The sequence below is a fragment of the Achroia grisella genome, unplaced genomic scaffold, assembly GCF_030625045.1.
Source record: "Achroia grisella isolate CSIRO2021 unplaced genomic scaffold, CSIRO_AGI_Agris_v1 utg782, whole genome shotgun sequence".
Taxonomy (NCBI): domain Eukaryota; kingdom Metazoa; phylum Arthropoda; class Insecta; order Lepidoptera; family Pyralidae; genus Achroia; species Achroia grisella.
In genome coordinates, this window is record NW_026713022.1 from 2,408,735 (window position 1) to 2,432,677 (window position 23,943).

Consider the following 23,943-nt stretch of genomic DNA (forward strand, 5'->3'; position numbering starts at 1 on the left):
TCTATTAAAAAAAACGCTTCAAAATGCGTTGCGTAGTTTTAAAAATTTAAGCATACATAGGGACAGACAGCGACAGCGACTTTATTTTATACTATGTAATGAAGATAAGCATCATATTTGCCATTGTGATCGTATAAACAACATAAGTAACATAAAAATCCGTACAACAAAAAAAAACAAATGAATTGATTACCTTCTCTCCGTAGTTAGTCATAAATTGAGTTATTTGTTATCATAACGTGGTACAGAATAAGATCGAACTCGTTACTACTGGATAAGCGATAAAAATAGTCGTTTTCGTGTTAGAACAAATATTTTGCGAGTTGCCAAATATTTACCCCCGTTGGAGTATAACAATCCTATTCATCCTATGTAACATGCGTCATAACGTTAGCGTTTCTGTTATCATTGAATCTACCTATATATATATATATATATATATAGTTGTGGAATATCCACGTGATCAAACATAAATCATAAAAAATCAAACTATTTTTAGCCTTAAATTCGATTAAACGTTCCATTAAGTTCCATTAAATTTTACCGACTGTTCTATTTTTTGTTTAAAAATAAATTGCATTTTAGTTCAGCATTAACAATTATGTTCAATATGATGCATCATTGTATGTATTGAAATTTTATACAACTTTGAGAATGATTCTTTCATTTTTCAATTATTTCTGTAAAGACTGTAAACATTTTATTAAACGATCATTTAGCACAAGAATTTTACAATATTTACAATATATTTAAAATATAGGCAGTCGTGAATAATATATATGTAATTCTAATGTATATGGTATATTACTGTAAAGCTTTATCATAGTAGTATTTGCGTGAAAATTAACAAACATCCATTCATCTATCCATTGATACTCACAATGTATTCGCGATTATAATATCACTAAGATATACCATATCATTGCTGGTCTTATTGTTCTACCATTCTTTTTATAAACTCTATATATTTTGATGTCTATTTTTTTATATGTCACTTACTACTAGGTTGACTTATTCTTGTTACTTTTTTCTTCGCTGTGAGCGTTTGCGGGAAAAAATACACATTTTCACTATTATTTGATTTTTAATTAAAATAAAAGTTGTGTTCTATTACAGTTTCACAATCACTGTACATACAATGCTTCCGAAAGATCCATGTTAGCTTTCCACATCAATATATTGTATTAATAAAACAAAACCCTTTTGATACATTCCTTTCGTATTACTCGCGGTTTTCGTCTAAGAGACAAGGATTGAAATGATCAGTCTGTTACTAATCACCACCCAAGACGCGCTTTCCTTCTTAAAATATAAATAATTGTTTTTTTAAAAACTATCCTTAGACCCACTCCGTAACAGTTCCCACTCCAGTCACACCATATATATTTGTATTTTTTGCGACTTTTTATGTATTCGAGAGTCTGATTTTAATAGACTTAATTTTAACTCACTTAGTTTTATTTTAATTAATGTATACTCACAAAAAAATTGGTATTGTTACTTGATAGAATAAATAAATAAATTCGAGACAAATTTTAATGTCTTTATGTAATTTGTTCGCCCTAAAACCTAGTTTCCTATTCTATATTATAAACTGTGTCATATTTTCCTGTAATACAAGTCCACTCTGAATGACACAACTAAAGCAAGACAGAATCAAATGGACTCCCCTAATGTATAGAAAGCCGTCATCTCCACTGTCGAAGTTTAATGTCACTTAAATAGCTTTTTTCGATGTGTTCGCGGTTGAATTTAATCTGCCTAAGTCGAGCGGATCGTGAAACTTGGGTAGTTTAGAAGTTAGACGCACCTGGGAGCGATTTCATTAAAATGTGATGAGCACAATCTATTTGACAAACTCCAAGTAGATTCGGAATCCATTAACTTCAAATCTACTAAACTTTGAGGAATGTAAACATTTATATGTAATTCACATATATTCGTATAATATAGAAAATTATAGACCGATTAACTTACAACAAGTAATTTACAAAATTTTCACAACTTTGTTGCTAAACAGAATAACAAAGTCATTGGAAAGAAACCAACCAAGGGAACAAGCTGGATTTAGAGCTGGTTATTCCACAACAGATCATAATTTTACATTGACTCAACTAATAGAAAAATACGTGGAATATGGAAAAGATTTATATGTTGTATTCGTGGATTATGCAAAAGCTTTCGATTCAATTTTACATGAACCGCTTTGGAAAGCATTGCAAGAACAAGAAATAGATGAAAAGTATATAGAAATACTGAAAACAATATATAAAAACTGTACAGCTGTAGTAAAACTAGAACGTGAAGGAAAACCATTCGACATAAAAAGAGGAGTACGTCAGGGAGATCCTATTTCTCCTAAACTTTTCATTGCATTACTAGAATATATATTTAAACAACTGAATTGGGATAATTTGGGAGTTAAAATTAACGGAGAGTACTTGAATCATTTGCGTTTTGCCGATGATATTGTATTAATTTCTGAAAAGCATAAAGACGTCGAACACATGCTCACGACGCTAGATAAAGAAAGCCAGAAATGTGGTTTGAAAATGAACTTTTCAAAGACGTTTGCAATGACAAATAGCGAAAAAATTCCTATAAGTATTGAGACACAAAGTATTGATTATGTCGATGAATATACATACCTAGGAATTAACATGTTTTTTGCAACACCGCTCAACACAAAAGTACAATGCAGCAAAAAAAAAGCTTGGTGTAAATACTGGTCCTTGAAAGAAATTTTTAAATCAACGTTACCTATTAGGCTAAAAAAGAAAGCAATGGACACAGTAATTCTCCCGACATTGTTGTATGGATGTCAAAGTTGGGCACTAACAAAGGATATCATAAATAAGATTCAAGTGTTTCAACGAGCTGCAGAGAGAAGCATGATAGGACTGAAACTTATAGATAGAAAAAGAAATAAAGATATACGAAAAATTACAAATATCATTGATGCTGCGGAGCTGGCCTGTAGATTGAAATGGAGGTGGGCAGGCCACTTGGCAAGGACAACGGATGGGAGATGGAGCGAAAAAATGTTATATTGGTACCCACGAAACACAACAAGACCACGCGGAAGACCTAAAAAGCGCTGGAGCGATGACATTATTGACATAGCGGGGCCCACTTGGACGAGACTGGCTAAAGACAGAGAAAAGTGGAAAAGGTTGGAAGAGGCCTATATCCTTAAATGGATACCTAAATAAAAAAATATAATATAAAAGAAATGAAATGTTTATTGTTATTGCATGCTAATAATAATATATTGAATGTAGATAAAATAATATAATAAAAATAATAATATAATATAATAAATAACAAATAGAATATGTAAAAAGATCAATAACATGATATGTTTATAAATAGTTAGTAAGTGCATGTAATATTCTTGTCATTTTAGGAAATAAAAGGCTTTTTATTTTATTTATTTATACATATATTCGTACGTACAATCTATACTAATATATATCTTATAAGTTTTTTTTATAGATGATAATTGCATACTGCACAAGCTTGTGCGAATCATTATTATTACATAGTATAAAACGAAGTCACTGTCACTGTCTGTCCGTCCCTAGGTATGGTTAAATCTTTAAAACTACGCAAAGCATTTTGCAGCGATTTTTTTTTAATAGATAGAGGGATTCAAAAGAAGTTTCACATATATAATACATGTACACCCGTGCGAAGCCAGGCCGAGCTAGTGGTATATATATGGCATCGGTGTAAGACTATCATCTTTCAGCGCTGCCGCATATATACCTAGACGTATAACTTAGGCTAGTTAGGTAGCTATGTTTATGGTGAATTCAACAGGAAATGGTCGATGGGATGGCGTTGAGATCGATCAGAGATTGGTACATTATTGGGCACTCTTGTGAAGAGACAGCTGTCCAAATTAGCAGTAAATAAATAAAATAAATGATGACTATTCAAAAGTGCTCAATGTAAGTTTATTGTAATAAATGATATTCTATTCTATTCTACTCTATCTCCCTTTACTATCATTCTCCTCCTCCCCTGTCTGATAGGTTTTAATTAAGGAACAATATTAAGTAAGTTATCCAAAGCCTCATATCCTTAATAGAAATTGTCCTTTATGAGTAAGTCATACAAAAATAGAAAACTCTGCTTGATTTGCTTCATTGAATATGGAAAGCTTTGAAACCAGTTGGGATTAGAAAAAATCTTTAGAAATATATTCAAGCCGCTTAGTTAGCGTGTTAATTACAATAAATGCCGAGTTATGGAAGTATATAGGTTCTTATTATGACGATATTGAGAACTTTTAAAGTTTGCCGCATATTAGAACGGCGCGCGGCGTATAAAAAAATAGAGCCATTTTATGTAATGGCGGATCAACGTTTAGCCGCAATGTAGTACGGTAGATTGAACGCTGCCGCATTGTAGGTATATGCGCCTCGCATAGGCTGAAACTTCATAATGATATTCCGCATCAATAGCTTATTAAAAAAAAAAACACTTCGCGATAGAAAATTCCAATACAAAATTATCGTTACTAAGACAATACGTTATTTATCTCAAAAGAGTAAATTCAGTACTCTATATTTTAACAGTAGCCAGAACTATGACAATTTTCTTATTTATTGAGCACTGGGGACGAACCCTCAGTCAAAGAAAACCATTAAGTTAACAAACCACATATTCCAATTTTGAATAATACATTAGAATGAACAATATTTTTTTATATTCTCTGTGGCTTTTGAAGACATTGGATAATGCTTATATTGTTTCTAATATAATACATTCTCGCGGTGTTTGTTACCAAACTTCTACGATGTATTTTTCTTAATGTTTCTAAAAGACAAAGGCAAACATATATACGGTTACATATTAAATATAGTTTAGTGCAAGTCAATTCACTGAACGTTTCCTGTCTGAATAGACTAAATTTTTTTGCACAATTATTATTCTTATATATTTATACTTATATATTTTAATATATTAGAATATTATAAATATCTAAATTTAAATAAGTCTGTTTCCGTGAAATAAATATTTGCACTGCCTTTGCTCACAGGTTTGATTGTAATACAATAAATAAAAATTAAGAAAAGTGACCGAAATAACAGTAAATTGAAGTGACAACGGACCATCGATATATCCGGAGAAAACGATAACCGATTGCGAAGGAAGGTCTCGATCAGTCCCTGCAGTCAGGCTCAATATAGAATGACGGATTATCTACTAGGCGGCCTTAAATTGACTTAGTTATATCTATGTAACCATTTATGTTGTCGGCGACATAATTGGAACATAGGCGACAGACCTACAGGCGACACATTGTAAAACATGGCACAAATTCTATAACCCAATAGAACCTATTTGGCTCCTAATAATAATAAATTCTTATACCTCCTAACACATAATACATCGATAGCACAATCTTTGTATTAATAAAGAACTCTATAAAAGCAAACTTATTAAAATATAATAATACTAAACACTTGTAGAATAGTCCACAAATTTTCGTCTTCCGCTTAAAAAATCTCCAACCTCATCATTCATCATTTATACTGTCATTGTTTGGTGAGTATTACCCGCAATGATAAGTCTATTACCCCCATCAAACAGAGATATGTAATATATATAATAAAAAGAAAAATATTTATACACCATACCATACCATACCACCATACCATAGTCCCAAGCTAAGCATAATTTAGAATCACAAATCACTTTTAGGATAATATACTGTAGCCTAAGGTCTAACTTGGCTAGTTTTCATATACGAAATATACTGTAGCCTTCGCAAGTTCTAAACATGTTACTTGTCGGTTCCTATTTTAATATTAGTAGTAACTAGCAATCGAAAGTAATAATTGGCATATGCCAAGTTAGACCTTAGGCTACAGTATATTATCCTAAGTTATAAGAAGAAATGATATTTTATATTGTTATAAATACATTTCAAGACAGACCATTGCACTTGGCACCCATTTAGATCTCATCTCTTTTGTCGTAGAAGTCAACAATCAAGGCATATATCATAATATTAAACTCGGCTATCATTTCATATTTATGTTTTTGATGGGATTACCTCTACGCTAGCCCTTCTGTAAATTACAGACTGTAAATAGTACGTACATAAGCTAATATTCTATCATGCAGTTATTATGGTTGTATTGTATTCATAATTTTATCAATGTTTAAAGTGTAAATAAATATTATTTTCTAAGAATTAATTAGTTTATTTATAAAGTTAGCATCCTGACAACAAATAATGATAGAGTGCTCGGAATAAACCGTTGTTCACTGTTAAGAAATTACATTATAAAGTACCCAGACAAATACAACGAGTTTAAGTAGAGTTTATATAAGAGTACTAGTTTACCCGGTAAATAACCTTTTGCCGTATAATTTCTTCCAGTAAAGAAAATTTCTAGATTATCATTTCCCTTATCACCTATTGGTACAAAAATGACCCATTTCCAGACATACTAAATGTAGACCAAAAGTTTCATAAAAATTGATCAGTTTCAGAGGGATTCAAAATCGAAATATGTTTATTAATGTAGGTCTGCAGACTTTGCCAAGTAGAACAGGAAACGCCACGACACATCATATGTGGTTGTCCACTCATGCTTGAACAAAATATCTCCTTTGGAAAGTAAACACTCTATCCTGAGGATATAAAAACTATCGGTCCTATGAATATCCTTCAATTCTTGTCCCTAACGGATCTAGGTAGCGAACTTTGAAAAAGATCAAGCACAATAGATCTAAGCAGGTCGCAGTGTTACAGGTCTTAGCACCTGAAATTTTATATGCATATTCAATAGGTCTGAAAATAGACTACTATCTATTTTTCATACCCCTAAGTGACAAGTATTGTCCACCCCTAACATTGATTTTAAATTTTTTGGGCATTTATTTCTATAATTCGGCTTTAAATTTTCACCCTTCTATCACCAACCCTATTTTTTAATAGCGATATTAATTTATATGGCAAGATAACTTTTGCCGAGACAGCTAGTATTATATATACTTACATCAAAATTGTGTAGGAAGCAAGAAATAAAAATGAGTGAATAATATTAAGCCCACGTCGCAACTCCACCAAGTCAATCCACCAGTACAGCCCTCGCGTGTCACAACCTACACAATTTACGCAAATAAGCTCCAGTTCTTATGTTTTGAATTGAATTTGTAAATTAAATACATAAATACATTTGCAAATTTGTATATTCAAGATCGTATATATTTAGAAAATAGAAAGTAATATTGCTTTTAAAATATAAACTAAAGCAGACGAATTAAACCAATGAAAACCAGACTAAAAAAGGAAATAAACCGATACAATGGTCGTATTAATTATTACTAGTGCTCGCCTATTAGTCGATATTCGACCATAATTAATTTCAATTATAAGTTTGGACATTATTAAGGCTCTATTGTCAAAGAGTATATATACCTACTTTTATAACCACAGGCACTGGCAGTCGCACAGGCCATAAAAAAAAAGTATATATGTTTGTATGTGTTAAGTACATGGTAGTGCGTATAATGTTTTTTTATTAAAAGTATTTTTATGCATAATTAAAAAGATATTAATATTCCGCACTCCTTTTCTACTATATAAACTATAAGTGAGTGGAATTTCATACTACTCCGTTCACGCAATTTTCGCAAGAGTTTTTGTTTTTGCTTCACATATTAATATACTAGCTATTACACATATTAATTTCACCCGCGTTAAATTTCAATAAAAAATGTAGCGTATGTATTATTCTGATGCATAAACTATTTTACTGTAAAGTTCCATTAAAATCCGTTCAGTACTTTTTGCGTGAATGAGTAACAAACATACTCACAAACTTTCACGTTTATAATATTATTATTAAGATTAAGATATATTATCGTCGGTTGACATAAGACACTGAGACTAGTCTACGTCCTTCAAAACTGTAACCATGTTAAAAAGTGGTGCTGTTCTGTATATAGGCGCCAGTATCACTTACCATCAGATTGGTCGTATGTTTGCTTGCTATTCCAGTTACATAAAAAAGTAAGATAAAATATTATTTCTATACGTTCTAATTCTACGGACTCCCAAAGGCACTACGGAATTTTCATTTGAAGGTTTCTCGGTTCGTTATTAGCCGCATAGCTATAGGATTTGCATAAAAATGTCGGAAAAATGAGATGAGCTGCGCCCTGAATCTTATTACGAACGTAATATGAATGTTTAAAAAGCTATCTATTTAACGCATACTTAAAACAATTCATAGATTTTTTTATAAGTTTCTGTTGTAGGATGCAGATTAGGAAGTGATATTACAGGATTAGAGGCATGACATCTTGTCCTCTGGAATAGCAACACATAAATGCTATTACGTATTTCACAGTAAACGCGATTCGTAGTGTAAATATTTGACTTGAATATAGATACTACGTTGACGAACATATAATAAATTTTGTACAAAATATATACTGGAAAGAGGTAAAATAAGGGGTGAAACTTTATGCAGATGAAATCGCGAATAACACCTAGTAACATATATACGTACAAACATATAATACCAATGTAAAATAGCTTTACAAGTAATTGTTTTTGTTAATAAAGGATGTAGATTACACAGGAAGGTAGAATCGTCTTCACTCTGGTAACACGTACAAATACTTTACGCTGTATAATGAGACGTTACACTAAATGGTATGGTAATGAGATCTCAGAACGCCAGAGAAAATGGCGTGCAATTACACAAATAAATACTATCTGAATGTGTGTGTAGGTTATGCCTGTAAGTGAGAATTGGATAGCTATTCACAGATTATCTTGTTTCAGTGGTCATATTTGTATTACGCGTTACTCATTTCAATTATTGAAATTATAACGGATTGTATTGGTCGGTATTCTCTTTGTCGGGGTTTTAAAGCTGAAGAAACGGCCGCCCACGTGAACCTAGAATGCGTAGCAGTGACCACACAACTACACAAATCCTCGGGACGGTGATGTCGCTCCGTGAAGCCTGTGAAGGAGAGGTGAGGTGCTTGGCTGGCTGCTCTAGTAGTGTCGGCGCTACATCCACAACGATCCAAACGAGAGTCTAAATACAATACATGCAATAGATAGGTAGGTACGTTAAGCTATGATATTGCAAACATAGTCTGTTTTTTAGAGATAACATGTGCGATAAATAACAATCTGTCTTCACAACTCATTGAGATCCTTTCTCCAGTTTAGTCGTGAAAATAACACGAACTGTTACCAGCGACTTCATCTGCTTTGTTTAGATAAAAGCTAGTCTGTGTATGTCCTCGTAATGCAATTGATCTTTACACCAAACATTGTGATACGTTCAGTCGTTTAATCCTGAAAAGTAATAATCTAACAGTAAACCAGACAGACACATTCACATTTGTAATATTATAAGTATGGAAAAATGGATATAAGGAAACATAGATAACATTCTTATGTTAACTTTATAGTAATAATTCACGGTTTGAAATTAATTAATAAATATCGCTTTTTCAGATTTAGAATATACATGTATTACATATATAAATCTTCCTCTTGAACCACATTATGTATTGCTGAAAACTACATGAAGATCCGTTGCGACGGACAGCGACGGTGACTTTGTTTTATACTATTGTGCCTACACTTATAATATTTCTGTCAACACTCGAGACCCTTCCATTAGTACCTCACCAAAAAACATAGATTTAAGTTCAGTGTAAAGTCAGTCATCCATCATCATAATAATCCACGTAGCAAACGACCAGATAAACATACTGATATACAGTAAATAGTATAATTATTACTCCTTATACAGGAGTAATACCTAGATATTAGAATACACAATAAATTATGTAGCGACACCTCATCATATATAATGCCACAGTGATCAGGTGATAACCACCGCGCTACACTATGTAAAGATAAAAGATTGTATATACTATACAATCTTCAACTTTTACCTTAAGATTGTATAGTATAACTTATATTATTAAATAAATAATTCATAGATAATTCAGTAGCTTTACGAGATTGTACAAAGTAATTAGCGTGGTACGCCGACTAGCGTTCTGAATCAAGCGTCCGCCTCTAATATACTTTCTTCCCTCCGAAGCGCAGGTAATCCAATAAGATTATATTATGATCGTTGCTTTTTATTGCAAAACGAATTCTGCTTAATAACTTCGAGTTCATTGCTACAGAGTTGAAGTGTTTAATCGTTTAAACTGTATTCAGGTAAATGATTATTATCATTATTATTCACACTTAATAGAACTAAGAAATGGTGATGTTACATAATTGAGAAGGAATATTTGACGACCGCTTTACTTCCTTCGCGGCTTTGATTCCTTGCACGGTGCAAAATTTGTATTCATGAGTGTAATTGTTTGTAGCGGCCTGTTTTTTATGTATATTATGTCGTATTTACAAAAATATAATTATTTATATGAGTTGTATCTATAACACAAATTGTCCAATGTTATTTAATTATTATTTTATATTGAATTAGATGAAAATAAGTTCCTAGGTATTATGTCAAATGTTGTGTTCACCGTGATCTGGACTGGAGTTAAGGAGAGTGTGAGTAACGTGAACGAATGAGGCCATTGCTAGCAAGGCACCATATCAGGTAGACTTCCACGCCTAAAACCATTGTGAGTCCCACCAGCGTAAACCGTTAGTTATCTTTATTTCTATCGCTGGTACCATCACCGGAGAGTCAGTCAAAAATATTAATTGACACACAATTTTTTTTATTTCCGGTTAGATTTGAACTGACGACCATTGGTACAAATCAAGGACCCGATACTCTCGATACCAAAAGGGGACTATGGTATTTCATATAATAAATTATGTACTGTGTCTGTAACAATGCGTGACTTGGGAATTTTTAATTATAAATTCATAGTAAAATTGCGTATTCAGTCAAAGTTTCGGCAACAATGCCCAACGAAATTTGTTACCCTCCCTTTTGACTTTCCGTTACAAGTTAATCCAACTTTTCTCATTTATTTTTATTAACGACAATCATAACAAATAAGAAAATTGTTGTCGCAATAAAAATGCAAATACAACGTTTACATAGAAAATTATAAATTATACATATTATTTTTTTATAATTATATATATAAAATAAAAACATAATAAAAACAAACAAGCAGCTTTATCAAGTGCAAAACAGATCGTAAAATATTAAGAGTACTTAAAATATATATACATAGATAACACCCCGACAGGCACAATACCACAATACGAAAATTGAACCTACGACCATCAGATATAAACCAGTGTGTAAACCACTAATTCACCGAGGCCATCAAGTTAATGCATAACCCCAAAACGATTAATAGGTACGTCATTCAAGACTAGTAAATTACAAAGAGAAATTCAATTTCAAATCAGCTAATTAACTGCAGGCCGAGAGAGAACGTTGGTGAATAATAAGCTGGGAGTGATTGCTCACCAGGAAATTTCCACAGTTCGCTTTTCTGAATTTAAAACTTATTATTTTATTACTATACCCCCCCCCCCCCTGTAGCTCTGAACACCGGCTTTCGCAAGAGTGTACTAATGACAAAAATAAGAGCAATTTGTTTCTCTACAGTATGATTTTGAACGTTTTCCCTTTTTTCACAGGTAAAAATCAGACAGACTGACACGTTTTGTAATATTAGATAGATTACTTTATTAGGTAAAGAAAAAGAAACACTAAAATTGACATACATACACGTATTCATATGACGCCTCGGTGTTCTAATGGTTTGGTAAATCATCATCATCATTAAGACCATCGACGACGAGGTCGCATCCAATGCCTTCCCGCGATCTTGACCAGATCGTCTCTCGAATGGACCATCATATCTCTCGAATGGACATACCTTTCTATTCATGAGTATGATAGTTTGCATTGGTCTGCTTTGCGAGTGCTTTCTATGTATATTATGTATGTATTTACAAAAAAATCTAAGCATTTTATTCATTACTAACACACACATATAACACAAGCTCTGTTTGCTGGGACTAGATGGCGCTGTGTGAATTGTTTCAGGGATATTATTATTATTATTATACATGTTGTATAAATATGTTATGCTATGTAGAGACAGTAAGGTGATATATAAAAGAAATTATTTTATGTTTTTGATTATAGAATACAAAAAAAAACAATATATCAATGTAAAAAGAGTCTCTCTACAATAACAAATGACGACATTTCATTTCATTTGGTTATATTTCAATCCAATATGCAATAGGCAACGAACTCCAAGCAGCCATTTTGTTATCAGTACATATGTCTATGACCAGAACAGTGAAAGTTAGAATTATAAATTTCCAACCTAGTAACAACACTACAGAAAGTATTTTGGCATCGGACTTCGACTCAAGACCTTCGGGTTTCAAGTCCCTAAACCCTTACACTACAGTGCTATCAACTTACACGCTAACTTCTTTTAAATTGATTATAATCAATATAAATCCATTCGAGGTCCCTTTAGTAAGGAATTTAACGAAGTCGAAATTAGAAAATGTTGCTGGAGGCTGAAAGCTATGAGCGCATACCATCAAGGGACACGATTCCAATTTAGTCGCAATCCGCATTCCCTGAGAAGGCCCACCATATGTATAGGAAACTGTACCGAATTCTAATATAGACTAATAATATGAAGACATAACGCCTTGCTATCGGATCTCTCATCTCTGAACAAAAACTTCTCATATGAAATATTTACTACATCTACATAATAAAACATAAACGGTCTTATTACAAAAAATCTGTTAAAACTCGGGCGAAACGTGATCTAAATGATCGAGGTTTAAACTATTCCTAAACTTAATACTAGGAATAAACCTAACATTATTATGAATCCAAATCTAACAGAGGACTTAGTTCACATTAAATAGTTCATTCTACATTCCCCACAGACAATATACAGAAATCAGTCACTCACGTCTGTCAGCGTACAATTGCGTTCCGTTTTACTAGAAAACTAAAATGATCAAAAATAATAGTACTGCAAAGAAAAATGTATAAAGTAAAAATAATTTTATTTGTATTTACTATGTCTTCATTATAACTATTTCATTAATATATAATATTTATTAACGTACTATTAGGCTGAAGATCGGTTTTAAATTACAAGTAGTAGTAAAGGAACGGCGAGATATGTTTATTGTATCTATTCGAATGGAATGGTGAATGGTGGTATTTCTTTCGTGTTTCAAAGTCAAAAGAGTGAAAAAAATAACATACAACTTTTTTTATATATTTTAATTATTGTAAAATTAGCTTTAAATATTTTTGACCTGCTGACCACATGATTACATGTGTCATACATGGATGTATTAACATCCATGTATGACACGTGGTCAGCGGTGTAGAATACTGCTACTATAATTTAATTGCATTAATACACGCTACGCCACTAATATTTAATAAAAACGGCAACAGCAATCATGGATAATTCCTCGAACAGTTTTTGTATTCAGCAACCCATCTAAAATGATTTCCCACGACAGTTCTCCACAATCTCCCCAAACGCTAATTTTAAGGATTCCAATCTCAGCATTTCAGTTTAATCAGATTTTAAATCATGAAACATGCAAGTTTTTTACTTTTTTGTTCTTCTAAGAACACTATAGTTATAGTTCTAAGATATACTTAAATTATTTAGGTTTGTGTCAATACGCAAAGATTAGTAGTAATAGTAGACAAAGCATATTTTATGGTACGGAATTTAAACAGTTAATAGACAAAACCGTAGTGATTACTTGCTCAGTTGAATAAAATTGTATTATTTATATCTTGTTATAATAATAAAAACTGCGTGACCACGACGTAAGTCAGGCGAGCACAAGCTACGATAACCGTTTCCCATCAGATGGGCCATATGCTTGTTTGTCACCTACATAGTATAATAAAAAAGTCACACTGGCCAAGAAGGCACCTGTCTCGTTTAGTTTTAAATAAAATAAAGAACATTTTATATTCGAAATTCTACATGAATCTGTTTTATTTTTCATTTGTATTAAATGAAAAATATTATATTATATACTTTTGATAAAATGACATTACTCGTCACTTAAAACAAAATAACGTTTGTATAAATATGTTTTGTGAACCATTATAAGTAGGTTTATAGATTAATTCTCATAACTCTGACGCAAGTGATGTGTTTTGTTTTTCTATTTTAGATTGCAACGGGACGTATTTTCCAAAAGCAAATTTGAGGAAAGTCGTATACAATAATTTGTGTTAATAAACTTAACTTCATGATTAAGTGAATCTATGTGATTCACGTATGAATCATATACACAAACATATAAAAAAAGGCTTTATTATTCTTAGACTATTAAGAATATCAAATGAAATTGTATATCATTATAATAATATACAATTATTAAAACTTACGTTTAGGATCAATATAGTAATCATCAGCATATTTATGCTTTTAAATTTTATTAATTATCTTTATTATTTATAACTAACAGTCCCTACAAGAAGCACCCGTTTACGAGTATGACGGAAGAGCCAGTCACAAATAATAAAGACTATTTCTATGACTAAATAAATCAATCAATAAAAGGTAGTTAGAAAAATAATAATACAAAAAACTTGATGAGCGGCTAAAATGTGCTATATAAATAAATTATTTCTGAATATGATTTTGAATTTGAAATTACGTACATGCAGCGTCTGTGATGTCAGCAGTCTAATCCCCATACCTGAAATAAAATAGACATTTTAGTATTTTGTTATTAATACACGAAATATCTCAGTGATAATGACTTTAATCCAATAAACATTAACGTACATACTGAACATGAACTATGATAAATTAGTATGGTACCAAAGTAACAGACAATAAACATTTTATATTTTTAAAAAATCATCAACAAGTGCATTGTTATAAATTATTTCGACTTGGTTATATTTTTTATTAGATCTATATAAAGGAGTAAACCCTATCGATTATATTACAATCGCCAAAAGCTTTACTTTTTTTCTTTTAGAATTAGCGCGTAAAGTGTACTCTACAAAGTAGAGTACAGAAAATATAAATATACATTTTATTTTCGACTAATAACGATTCCTTTTTAGCCAGATAGCGAAGTTATATTCATTTTTACGGTTCTGTGTTTACGGAATCCAAAATTCAAAATATTTTTATTCATAATCAAATCTACCGTCAGTTCTGAGTGATTGAACCTAAAAATAGCTATAATTAAAAGTACTAAGTACATAAAAACAATATAAATGGTTATACTTATCACTATTGAGCAGTAAATTAAAAATCAATCACATATTAAATAACAGTTACACAAACAATGTTTCACGCCCACTTCGATAAACATATTCAATATATCAAATAGTCTATGAAACGGCCAGCTGGTTTTATGTTATCTATCCATATATACAATTAATGATCTTGGCTGTCGTTCATCATAATTGATAAGTGTAATATATTGCATTGATTGTGGAAACAGACACGTTGTAAGTTGTAATGCATGTGCGATCTTCACAAGTAATTTATAATAATTTATTTATTTAAAGTTATTAATGGCCCATGTTATAAATACCTTATAGACTAACATACATATGTAATAATAATAAAATATAAACCGTATCTGTGGTCACGGCCCTGGCGACGGCAATCTGCCACGGTAGCGCCGATATACCACCCTTCAGTCACTGGTCCTCCATGAATGTGGGCAGCATGTTGGTGGGGACTCGGGCCACTATCGCGTTGTGACTCGACTCCAGCTGCGTCCCCTTAATATCAGGTTACTCTTGGTCCGTATATAGTCGCAATGTCCTGCACCTTGGTAGTGTAGCGTAGGCGAGACAGGTACAATGCCGTGATCGGTGTAGCAGCACGCGACAAGACATTAGGCCCAGTGGATGCAATGCCGGAGTGGTTCCGATTGGCCTTTTTGTGCGTCTCTTCTTTTGTACCACGATGAAGCCATTATTATCGCGGTTACCAGTGGCAGCATTATTAAAGTCAGTGTTCCGTGCCGTTTTTGGTACACGTCGCTGTACTTAAGCAATTGCTTTGCTAGCGACAATGGCGGCAAAATCTCTACTAATAATGAAATGACTTTTCAAATCGACAAATAATAATATTTTAATCACGACTTCAGTGGTGTAGCGGTTAGCGATATATGCTGGCGGGACCAGCCAATGTAGGAAGACAAGATGAGTACGAGGTCAGGCCAGTCAGCCCAGTCAGGAATTTAACATGATGGTTTCGGCGTGGAGGTCAACCTGATTGAATCAACCTGAATCCCCTTCCCTCCAATCATCCAGGGTTATTATTCTTATTAGTTTTATAAATTACTGAATGAATTCATACTTTACAAATAACTAATGATACAGAAAATATGTCGTATCAAGATAAATAAAGAAGCAAGATACTGCATATCAAGATAAATAACGAAGATATTACTACAGTATTATCTAAATCTAAGGATATAGGACACGGGGGATACTTTACTGGAAACCGGTCCCATCAACCCTTCGTAATTCGTAGAGTAAACCTACCCTTATCAGGGTTGGGCTGTTTACCACTGTCATCCGATACAGTGATAGCGGCCGGTCCAAGCGCCCCAGGGCTGACCACACATACAGACAGAAGCAACTGTCAAATATTTACCTGTTCTTGATATTGTTGCCACAAGATAATATATACAAATAAATAAAATTGAAGTGTCTGTTGTAATTTTAAATTAACAACTTTTCACTGTGCATGTAAAAGAATATACGGTACTTACATAAAAAAAATACTGTCTGTTTGTTTTTGCTAATCTTTGTGACAGCAGGACCGGCTTTCACATGCAGAAAGCCAATTTTATAACGAGTAACGTACGCTCTATTTATTTTATGAAGTTTTAATTAAAAAAAACACAAGACCAAGTTGCGGATAACGCGGTTAACGGTAGTTAAAAATAGCTAGGTATTTTTTTGTAGAATTATGATGCATAATATTCTTACTAATATTGATAATCTTCTTAATACTAAACGTCTGAACGCATCTTAAATAAAGACCTGAAGATAGAATAAATTTCGAAGGCTACACACACACAGAACTTCACGAATACTAACACACACATAGGCTGCTTTTCTCATAAAAAGCAGATGAAGTGGGGTCTGTACCTACAAGTATAAATAATTGTATAACAGAAAAAAATACGACTGTATGTAGACATACACGTTTTATTTTATGCTGTCCAACTACTAGCAGATAAATATTCATACATGTTGTTAATAAAAATTAATTTGATCAAATGATTTTCTTATTTTTTTAATAAATGAAATAGCTAAGTATTTTTGTTTTATAACAATTGCTGCAAACAACCATCTTTATGTGACATTGATTTTGTTGTTCAAAAAGAAATTATATTAATTATTTCCTGGATGGCATTTGCCTTCGGTGGTTCAGCGTATTTACCACACTGCTTTACTTCTGATGGTCGCGGGTTCGATTCCTCGCAATGGATTGTACATTTGTATTCATGAGTATGTTTGTATCGGTCTGGGTGTTTTCTATATATATTATGTATGTATTTACAAAAAAAAGTATTTAAATATTTATATCAGTTGTCTAATACCCATAACACAACTTCTGCTTATCGCGTCCAGGGTTATAGGATTTACAGGCATTACTAGAGTTAGATATTCTATGTATAAACGATTACAAATAAATCCTAAAACAGCGACCAAGTAATTAGTGCAGGATCGATGTTTTGTTTACGATTAAAAATTAGATTGGACGAATATTGCCGTCGGCGGAAAACAGTCTTTGTGGTTGGGTGGTTATCTTTCTAATGGTATTATCTAAAGATTAGCGTGGTTAACCAGAAATTATGAATCGCTCCTTTGTAGGTATACGCTGTTAAGCTAAGGGTTAATCTAATTTTTATGTATTCCCAGAGGACATTAAGACTTTCAGACTCAAAGAAATTAAAGGTACAAAGAGACTTTGTACAAAGTTGTCTGCGGGGATACTCAATATTTAGGATACTAGCAGTTAACTTTGTAAGCTTATATCGGTTCTAGGGTGCTATTACGCAGTGAAATTACAGGATAAGAGGCATGATGGAATGCCTCTTATATATGGATTAGCCCTCAGGAATGATAACGCATATTTTTTTTAATTGATGATAATAGAATGGTACACTCCGCCTGCGTTTACGGTTTACCTTGGTGGAGAAACAGAAAATGAAAAGATGAATATGAGATTAGGTCAGCTTCGTCGTGACAAATTCACCAGGATGACTAATAAAAAAAAAGCATAATACTTTCATCTGTTTCAAATTAGCATTCAAATTTAGTGGTCATTTTATTAATTGTTTTTTTAGAACACTAAAATTATAGACAAAGGCCGTTTCAATTATTAATAATAATAATTAATACAACAGCAGTCCTAGCACATTGGTCAAATAAAAAAATATAACTAATTTATTTACCACTAAAATGATGACTAATAAATTTTTAAATTACCCCAAATTACTCAGATATTGAAGAATGTTAATTCCTTTTCTATTAGTTCTAAATATGTACTCAATTTCATATTAATTATACGACGTTATACTTTTCGACCTTGATAAACAATAACATGGTATAATTAAAATGAAATATACTGTAGAGCAGGGATGTTATGGACATGAAATTTCGGATACACATAGGTTTCGGATATAGGAATGATAATTATACCGGATACGGATATGAAATTGTTTCAGATATTTATTTTTTAAGGAATTTCAAAAGTAAAATACATATAGCTAATAAAATGGTTACATAACGCGTCTCAATTAGGCTCCGCCCCTATCCGATAATTTCCGAACCTTTTATTTCGGATTAGCTTACGGTTACGAATATTTTTTATATCGGATATCGATTACGGTTACGGAGTTTCCTAACATCCCTGCTGTAGAGTCTACATGGCCTTTATTTTACAGCATATTGTATTTTCCTTACTATTGTTGATATATTTATTTCCGTGGTGACAACTAAGTCTGTCACCCTTGCTCTGATAATATCACTTTCAGCAATAAACACAAATATTGTATACAAATGTGATGTTACAAAGAGTACCAAAATAAAAATAATCTATATTCAAATAAACTTAATATTATTATGCATTTTTGCATAGCCAATTTATTTAATCTATCACCAAAATGGGATTCAAATCGAATTGGAGATCGAACAGTACCGTAGCGAAGAGAGAAAATGGTAAAAAATATTTTATTGTTCAAAATTATTATTTTAATAAGGTAAGACTACTAATAGTATATACTTATATGAAGATATCCTGTTCAAATTCTCTCTAACAATACCTTCAATTAGATTCTGCGTTTTCCTCTTAATAAATTTTGTCTATTGACAACTTTGAATGAAAATTTTAGCAAATCCGCAAAGAATCCAAAGAAAATTTAGAATATTGCAATTATGTTCTCCAATCAAGTGTCTAATTATAATATTCCTTGATTGAGAGAGCACCTGTGAATGATATGTTGAGCCTGAAGCCAGGCCAATTAGCCCATCAAGGCGAATTCACCATAATAACAACCGCGTATTAGTCTTTATTTAAATGATATAACTGAAACGTATTATACATATATATATATATATTGACAATAACTTCTAATGACAATAAACTATTCAATTGACAATAAACTAACAAAATGCAGCATTTGTATTGAATATACACAAATGAATGAACATACTTATATTCTTTAATTATTCATAAGATATCCGGTACCCGTGTTTCAATCTATATTCATATAATAGAAGCGTATTCGTTTCCACCACTATGCAAAATCAGATATATTTTTAACATATTTTTATTTTTCCTGTATATTGCCTAAAAGCGCAGCAAACATATATATTCATAGTTAATTAAAATAATATTTATGAATTGAAAAGAAATGTAAACTTATAATTGTTCTCCTTAAAGTAAGGTACAATCATACAAACTAATTTGCGCTTAATATAAAACATACACAAGAAACAAAGCAAGGTACAAATAGTATAATAATTTATTTTCTCTGCAAAACAAAATATTGGTATTTGTTGTTATGTACATTGTTATGTTAGACCATTTCCAAAGTTGACGAGGCTCCATTATATTTTCGTTTATTGGCCGTTCAAAGATCCATCCGGCCAATTTGGGGATAGCTTTGTGTAGATATAAATAAACGGTTGATTCGCAACACGAGAACTGAATACGGCAAATTTCTTAGTATTTAATAAAACATTCTACACACGACCCAAGAAATCATAGACAATATCGTAAGAGCGGTAGGGATTGTCTTGAATCATTTCCTAGATCGCCGGGTGTGTAGCGTATTTGGGGTCGACTTTAAATATTGTGCAGCTAATCCATTTTATCCCTTTCCTAGTCCAATGTTACACCTGATGTTAATGTAGGCCGTTTAAGTGTGCCTGCTAGTAGATTTTCCCCTCACAACTAGAAGGGAACGGGGTTGTAGTAATGTGGACTAATAACCCCATTGCTAGCAATGTACCATATCAGGTTGACTTCCCCCGGAAATCATCGTGATAAATTCATCATCCTCCACTGGTGTCCCGCTAGCGTGAACCATTAGCGCAGGCGGATGGACCATTTTATTATCATCTATAAGAAAAAAAACCCTCACCACTATTGCTCCGATATTTCCCCTGATTCTAGTGTCGTGTGTAGATAGTTTAATATAAAAGACCACTTACACGTTCAATCTTGCAACAATTCTTGTTCAGTGTCAGAGGATTTAGACTGTAGGTAACGAATAAAGTGCTGGATACATTATATAATGAAGCCAAGCCGAGACAAGGTCAAACATTTCCATCACAACGGATGGAAATGTTTTATGACCTTGGTAATGTATTCACTCTCATTCCAATCTTAGGTAATGTTCAATACTCATAATACACTTTTTAGCCGACTACGAAGTATAAAAGAGGGTAATAACTTTAATTTGTCTGTATTACGTTTCTAACATTTTCAGATTAGTATACTTATTGTATACGTTTTAGTTTCACAATCCTAATTTTGATTATACGCACATTCTCTTATCTGTGCTGATAGTATAAAAGCAAAAGAAACTGTTTTCCTTTAAAATCTAAACAGTTGAATCGAATGTTACGAATCTTGATATATAGAAATAACTGGATATTGTTATGGGCTTCTGTTTCTAGCGAAAATATTATAGGGGGATGCAGTGCGAGAAAAGGTGATTATATGAAACTTATTTACTGCGTCAATCGATTTTCCTTGAACTTAGCAGGGTTATTATTACAAATAATAAATAGGTACAGTTTATAGACCATCAACCAACAATTTACAAAATAAATATTAAGGTGGGCCAAGCCGCGTTTTAAAGCTAATTGTGATACAGCGGGAAAAAAGCTTATTGAAATAAGCCTGCCTCTTAGATTCTGTAATGATTGACTATAAGAAGAATAAAGATGTAACCAAACGCAGAAATGAGGTCAAAAAAAGAATATTAATAATTCAGAAGGGGAGATCTTGGGATGTCTGCCATCGCATTGTAATTATACACAGTCAATCACAGCTGACTACTCCCATCGATCGGTTCGTAACTTCAGTCTCAATATTAACATTGCGTATCATTTGAATATTGCACCTAATCTATAGATGCAAAGTTCAAAATTAAATGACAGAGTATTGACAGTTATAGTATTTATTTATCGAGTTATATAATTTCGTTCTATATAATACAAGCTGACCTATGCAACTTCATTTGTGTCAGTTACCCTTGTTTTTCAACATTTTTCATTGCAATACCGCTCCTATTGGCCGTAGCGTGATGTATATAGCCTATAGCCTTCCCTGATAAATGAGCTATCGAACACTAAAAGAATTTTCTAAATCGGATCAGTACTACCGGAGATTACTCCGAACATCCAAACTTACAAACTTTACCTCTCTATTATAGTATGGATTATGTACTTACGGATAAATAATAGCAAAAATGAAACACAATTATTTACTCGATTAATACCTAAAGAATGTCTTTAAATAACAAATATAAAAGCTTATCTGTTACTTTATATAAATATTTATTTAAATTTACTTAATAAATCACTACGTAAACCAATTGTTTTTAAATTACTTGTTAATATATTTTGTAAAAAAATTCTCTATAATAATTAAGGGAAAAATTAAATAACTAATAGTTTACCAAAGAAAATACACATGTACAATAATCATACAATAGTGTTGTACTAAAAGAAAGATTAATTGTAAAACCTATTAATGGATATTGTTTAATATCATATCTAATCCATTTTAATAATATTATAAGTGCGTGCATGAAAGTGTGTTTGTTTGTTATTTTTTCATGACTAAATAGCTGAACAGATGACAATAATAAAATTTGAGCTGAAGGTAGAGACAAAGCATATGAAAGCACGGAAAATAATATTGTATATACAAAAGAGTACTTGTTTGTCAGTTACGATTTCACTACTTAATAGGATCTATAATCGATCAAAGGTATTAGGTATATATTTAGCATTTAGGATGCAGAACTTAAGATGCTATTGCTCCAAAAAGAACAAAGCTGCAGACAGAAATCAGTAAATTACATTAATATACGATTCATTTCTGTAACCACTAAAAGTGAAACTTATACCAATTACGATAAGGTTTATTTGGATTAGTTATCACCGAATTGGAATCGTAATACGCACCAGAATTTGGACACTGTTATCAATAATTCAATAGAAAAATAATCAGACACCATCTGCATAGTAATTATCATGACCTCAGCCGACGGAAATGGGGCACAATTTCGTGTCGAGCCTCGCATACCTATTAGAGGGCTATCAACTGCACAGGGATTCGGGTACAAATATTTTTGGCCTTTGATACGGGCACATTTTCGACGTACATGTTAGTATTTTGACCAATGAAAATAGGTTAAAGTACTATGATGTACGAGGCTAAATTGAGCTCATATACGAGAATTTATCAAATGTTTCATTTCTTCATAGAACGCGAATTATTTTAAGTTTGGCAACCCTGTCTATGTATTAATATAAGGCAGTGGAACATTACAATGATCTATGAAAGAATATACGTGAAGACAGTTGTAGTAAGTCAGTAATTCGGCCGAAATATGACAGCAATGTTGTACAACTTAATGACGGTAATTTTTCAACCGGAATGAGTTATCTATATTATTTATGGTCTTGCCGGTGGAGTACTTTCCTTTCTTTATTCTCTATATTTTGTCAATGGGAGTGGTTTCAAAGGTTTTTATGTATGTTACGCAATCCCTTCGCGAAAACTGAATATCAATATTTAATATTAATTGGTTATTACCTTAATTTCTGAATAAAAACTTGACTAAATTGACCTACATTAAAAATAAGTTTATTTTGGAATTGTGATTCAAACATACTTCCTGGACATGTGACACGGAATATAATGTTTATTTTAGAATTTAATTAAATACGAATATGTTTTAAAATTACAAAATGGTTATGTTACAAAAGCAATCTTTCACTACTAAAAAGAGCAATTAGGAGTACAATTTATATTTTCTTTCGAAAATTCGTAGCAATAATTAGAAATTACTAATAAGACGAGATGAAACTTCTTAGCATTCCAAGCATTTACCGTGCGGGTGTCCGGTCCATCGTGTGTTTGAGAAGGAAATTTCGAGCAGTTGCCAGGACTTGTGATCCGGGTGTTGCTTTAAGGGGCTCCTTGCGGAAATACAATACTTACCATATGTAATAATCTATCCTGAGATGATAAAAACCATCGCTCCTAAGAATATCCTTCAATTCTTGTCCTCACGGGTCTAGGAAGCGTACTTTGAACAAGGGCGAGCACAATACAGGTCGCAGTGTTACACGTCTTAGCACGTGACAATAGCCTAAAAAATATATATTTTATCGTAATTAAAACAAGTTTAATCAG

The 23,943-nt window shown here is 32.2% G+C and overlaps 1 long non-coding RNA gene across 2 annotated transcripts in view; it reads right to left on the minus strand.

Moving 5' to 3' along the window:
• LOC131851301 (uncharacterized) overlaps positions 1–23,943 on the minus strand; it is a 126,531-nt gene that overhangs the window by 90,966 nt on the left and 11,622 nt on the right. Inside the window, exon 2 of one of the 2 annotated variants that reach the window (XR_009357870.1) lies at positions 14,676–14,713. The exons of the other annotated variant lie outside the window; for it this stretch is intronic. This is a non-coding gene — a long non-coding RNA (uncharacterized LOC131851301). The remainder of the gene's footprint in view (positions 1–14,675; positions 14,714–23,943) is intronic. 2 annotated transcript variants of the gene reach the window in all.